The sequence below is a fragment of the Lepus europaeus genome, chromosome 12 (genome assembly GCF_033115175.1).
Source record: "Lepus europaeus isolate LE1 chromosome 12, mLepTim1.pri, whole genome shotgun sequence".
Classification (NCBI taxonomy): domain Eukaryota; kingdom Metazoa; phylum Chordata; class Mammalia; order Lagomorpha; family Leporidae; genus Lepus; species Lepus europaeus.
In genome coordinates, this window is record NC_084838.1 from 66,190,915 (window position 1) to 66,196,864 (window position 5,950).

Sequence of the window (5,950 nt, forward strand, 5' to 3'; positions counted from 1 at the left end):
CCTGCCCAAAGCTAGGAGCTTGGAACTCCATCTGGGTCTTCCACATGGGTGGCTGGAGCCCAGCATCCTTTGCTGCCTCTTAGGAAGTATTAGCAGGAATCTGGATTGGAAGCAGAGTACCTGGGACTCTAACTGGCATGCCAATATGGAATGCAATGTAGGTGGCAGCTTAACCCACTGCACCACAATACCTACCCCTCTAATAGCTATTTTTAAATAATTTGTAACAAAATAGTTCAGAATAGGGGCTCTTGAAACTGAGAGAAAGCATATTCCAGTTTCATCATCTAACACCTGTATAATATTCAACAAGGTGCTCAACCATACTGTATTTAAGATTGTTAGAAGATTAAATTATTTAAATGAGCCAAGGATTTGAAACATAGAAGGACCCACCATCAGTGCTCTATGAATGCTGCCTGTGATTGCTATTTGCTTCATATAAATCAATCTATGTTGGTCATAGTTACTTAAGGATTTATTAAAGGTTAGGTATCAGAATTTCTCTCAAAATAAGTTATACTTTCACTGTAGGATGTGAGAGATAAAATTTCTTATATTGAATAAAACATCCAATCATCTAGTTCTGCCACAAAATAGTATTTATCAGTCATAATTTACATATGTATACATATGCAAAGTATATTCTTAGTAAGATAGCTGTTATCCTAATACCTTCTAAAAATATACATAAAATGCATCCCAAACCTAATCTTTTCAAAGTCAATATGCCCAGGTTTACCATTTACATTTTTGATTGCACAAGGAAAAATATCTATTGAGAGTTTGCTTTTAATTTTTTTCTAAAAAATAAACTAGGTTCTAAAAACTTAAGCCTGCAAGAAAGATTAGAATTAAATAGGTAAGGCCTCTTGGGGAGTGAGCCAATGGAAAAAGGAAGACCTTCCTCTCTCTCTCTCTCTCTCTCTCTCTCTCTCTCACTAACTCTGCCTGTCAAAAAAAAAAAAAGAATTAAATAGGTAAAAATATTAAATCTTTATCCAATTCAATTCAATTATTTCCAAAGCCTAGATAAAATAAGTCCTGAAGAAATAATGTTGAAAACACAAAACCATCAAATGAGTGATTTAGTGTACTACACCAGAGAAAAAGAATCCATGTTAAAAGAATTAAAGAGAATTTTTATAATATATGGTGCCTGCATCCAAGCTTTCACAAAATAAATGATTTTCAGAAGCACATTATTATCACAGATAAATTTTCCAAGTGACATCGTAAGTATAGGGCCACTAAAGAAAGGACAAAGACCATGGAAAAGTAAGCAGTTAACCTCAAGGCTGTAGAGGACTTCTGTGGCAAGAGTGAGAGGTTAACTTGCTAACTGACTGGATTTATTTTGGGAATTAGCCTAATATGCTTGGGAAGTCAGACGGAAGATGAATTTTACCAATGTTGCCTATGCTTCTATAAGTCTTCTCCTTCCACAGAATTTATTGTATGTTACTGAACAGCTCATAATTTAGGTTTCAGTTGCTGTCAATATGGTGCTTTATCTTTTTATTTTAAACTTCAAATAAGTTAAGTAGTTTTTTTGAGGGGTGGATACATTTGAAGAGGAAGCATAGGCACCAAATTGGCAGTTCTTGTTTTAGATATTCATTTTGTTTACTTATTTTTAAAGATATGATTCATTTCTGCTCTTCATCTTTCCCCTTAGGACACATTTTATTACCCAAATCCAAAATCCAAAAATTTTTAGTATTAGATTGGTCAAACAACACTTAAACTTTAATAAGAAATCTTATGGGTTTTGTTTGATTTTAATGTTATTATTGCAACCCTTGCTTGCAAAATGGATTCCTTAAAAACACACATAATTTTTAGCTGATGTTCTATATTAAATAGGACACACATATGCTAAGTATATGCTATAGTATAAACATTATCATTATTTTAAAATATATTTTGAATGAAAGAGGTTCACTTGGAACTTTAAAAATGTTGGTATTTGGATCAAACTTTGAGTGTCAGATATACCACTTCCTAATAATACAAGTTAATTGTATTGAAAGTCTCCTTTTCACATATAAAGAAGCAATGATAATATTTAGCTTATGCAGTTGTGGTAAAAAGTGAGATGAATAAAGCATATAAAATAAGTAACTTGGGGATGACGTTGTAGTGTAGCAAGTAAAGCCACCGCCTGTGACATCAGCATCCCATGTGGGTGCCAGTTAGAATGCCGGCTGCTCCACTTCTGACCCACCTCCCTGCTGAGGCCTTTTGCCAGTGAACCAGCAGATGAAAGAGCTGGGAGCAGAAGCCAGGAGCTAGGAGCTTCTTCCCTGTCTCTCTTGTGAATGACAAGGGCCGAAGCACTTGGACCATCTCCAGCTGCTTTCCCAGGCACTGTTTAGCAGGGTGCTGGATCAAAGTGAAACAGCCGAATCTCCAACCAGTGCCCACATGGGATGCAGGCATTGCAGGCAGAGGCTTAACCTGATGTGCCACGATGGTGGCCCCATACTTACTTGAAATTTTTATCAGTTACAGTTCCCAATGAAACAATTTTTTTTTACATCTCAAAGCAATAAGAACTCAATGAAAATGTTTATTTCATTTAGAGCCAATAAAATTAATTTGGGGCCTTCTAATTATTACTTATCACAGTATTACAAGTATGATGATATGCCACATTAAATAACTCATGATGAAACTGACCAGAGGAAAAAAAATGATTTATAGGGGAAAAAAAAGGAAGATTTCATCACACCAAATAGACTTTTTTCCACAGTATGTTAAAGAATAGTAGAACATGGATTCACTGTAAGTGAAGTTAATTGATGATCCACTTAGACAATCTGATGCTGGCCCTACAGCATATTGCTATCCAGGGATATCATATTCTCTTCTGAAAGCCACACCATGAGTCAAAAATATTAGGTTTCTGTTTGGCAATCTGCATATGAATTCTCACAAAAAGAGCCTCTGCATATAAATAGTTATGAATATTGTGAAAATCCTGGGGAAAAATGAATATTTGGCTACATTTATAGTCCAAAGATGCTGTAATTGCCAAACCTGAATTGATAATCTAGAAGAAAATGATGCAAATAGGAATGAACTAGATTAGTGAGATGGAAGTCATGCCATTGTAGAACCATTTTTATCTCAGGAATTAATGAAATTGATGATAAAGATAATGGCTCTAGAGTTTTTTATTTAGCTTTTTATTCCCTCTTTTACCTTTATGTGGTATTTTCATTTTCTTTTTTAAAAAAGAATCATATTTAAATGTATGTTTCAAATGTCATACTTGGAAACCAATATACACATTTTGGAGAACTCATTTATGATTATTAAAATGCTGATTTCAGGATTGAATAGCAGGGAATCATTTACTCAAGACCAAAGGTCATTTTTGTCATGAGAAGAGAATGGAGGACTTCACTTACAGGATTGATAGAGGAAAATAAATGAAGATTTAGAATCTATATAGTTTATGGCCTAATTCTATCTAATGCATGGCATTTGGAACAAACCCAGAATGCAATAGAAGGAAAGTTCATATAATTTCTATACTGAGTTGTTGGGATGTGTGCATTTCAATTAAGCACCGTTCAATGCTAGTCAATCAGATCACATGTGTAATTTGATAAATGCATAGTAGTATTTCCTGTTATCCTCTCATTCTTTAAACAATGTGAAATTATTAAATCTACTGTACTAATATCATTATGAAATACCTCTATTTTCACTGCCATTCACTTGTTAACTTTATTTTTCTTACAACTACCTATTTACAAGTGGTCACAATCAAGCTATAGCTTTAATTAATATTATAACATTTTTAAGCTAATATTTCTTTTCTTCTGCTAAGATTACATGATCCTGGAGTATCAATGAAAATCCAATGAGGGAATAAAGGAATCCCAAACAATAAAATGACAAGTTAGTTTAACATTATTTCTCAATTTAGCTTATTCTTTCTGGCAAGAATATTCTGTTTTCAAAATTTGTAGAAAATTAGAAAGCCAAATAAGAGAAACATCACACTCCCTTCTTACACAGTATTTTACAACTATACTAGGTATAGTAAATGCATTATCTCATTTAGTGCTAAAGAAACCCTGTAAGTAGGGAGGAGAAAAAATTGAAATTCAGAAATACAATTATATGTGCCTAGCTCTGTCTCCTCTTTTTCCCATACATTTTCCCTTCATGATTATTGTTTCATTAATAGAGAAAATAAACATTGAATTGCCAACTGTAATTGTGCCACTATGGTGCACTAAAAAGATGCATAGCCACATGGATGCTTTATAATTATTTCTATAATTCCTTTCAATTTAGTGAAAACCCAAATTCCAGCTTCTTTGGAACTCCCTTGAAAGTAAACACTTGGTTTTGCTAAATGAGTCCCACTTAAAAAATTTTAAACTGAAAAATCAAGTCATATGACAATATATACTTTGGAACAATTTTGAACACATTAAGAAGCCTTTAGTATTTTTAGTATTTTGTGTGTTCTCCTAAATTAATAACTTTTCTTTAAAAAAAATAAAAAAATAACTTTTCTTTTAAAATTATAATCCAATTAATGATGAGCAGGGCCTCAGTCACATTAGGTTCTTTTTTAAAAAAAGATTTATTTATTATTTGAAATTGCAGATTAACAGAGAGAGAGAGAGAGAGAGAGAGAGAAACAGAGAGAATCTTTTATCAGCTGGTTCACTCCCCAAATGTCCTCAATGGCCAGGGCGGGGCCAGGTGGAAGCCAGGAACCAGGAGCTTCTTCTGGGTCTCCCATGTGGGTGGCAGGGGCCCAAGCACTTGGTCCATCTTTCACTGCATTAGCAGGGAGGTAAATTAGAAGTGGAGCAGTTGGAACTTAGACCAGAGCCCATATGTGATGCAGGTGTTATAGGCGGAGGCTTAACCTGTTATGCCACATACCAGCTTCTTATAAAACAAAACAAAAAACAAAACCTCCAATGCTGAGCTGTTTATTAAGTATCTAACAGAGATGTATGCACTCATTGAGGAACAAAATATATTTCACAAACTGATTTGGATGACAAATAACTGTAGCATTAGATCAGCATTCTAAAATCATTGAATTTTTGAAAATAAAAGCAGCATAGGAAATTTCATTAGCAGGTGGTTGGAGACGAGTAATTCAGCATGTAGCTCAAAGACTGTGGGGAGCTTTCAGCTTTGCCTCCTAGGAGACCTCTACTCATAATACTGAGGTTGATGTCAATGTCAGCTTTATACCCACTATCTCTAATACAACAGTGGAATTTTGGCCTGCAAAAACACATTTGTTATCAGTTCATGGTCTCTTTGATTTCCTGTTTGGACCCACCCTTTGCCCTGCATAATTCATAAATCTACACCATGAATCCCCAGAAATTGGCTTTGAGAAATAACTGAGCACAGAATTCATCTCAGAAACATTTAGCTTCTGTTATTTTAAGTAGGAATTTGGTGCTACGTATGTTGACGATCATGCTGTTCAGTCTCTTTTTAATGGAATGCTGGAGTCATTTTCTCTAATGGAAAAATTAATTTTTGTTTAAGAAAGCCTAACTTTCAATTTGTCCCTGGAGAATTTACTGAGATACTTTTAGTGTCCTTGAGAATGCTGATAAAACTTCTACACACCTAATATTACTTTCCAATAGACTTTTATGTTGTGATATTATTAGGTGTAAGTGTTATTCTGCCATCATTTAGGAATGCTTAAGAGAACATCTGAATATTTGAGAATAATTTATTAGCTGTAAATGTTTTCAAAAATCATCTAAAGCTAATCTGGAAAATTAAAATTTTGAATTTGAAGAACTTTCAGTTCATATAGTGTGTGCCTGTACATAGGCACCCAGATTGCTTTTAACCTTTAAAAAATAATAAGCAAGAAATGAATTATAACAGTGGGTTGGCTGCCAAATTTCAGCTTTTTTTTTTTTTTTTTTTGCTTTGCAAG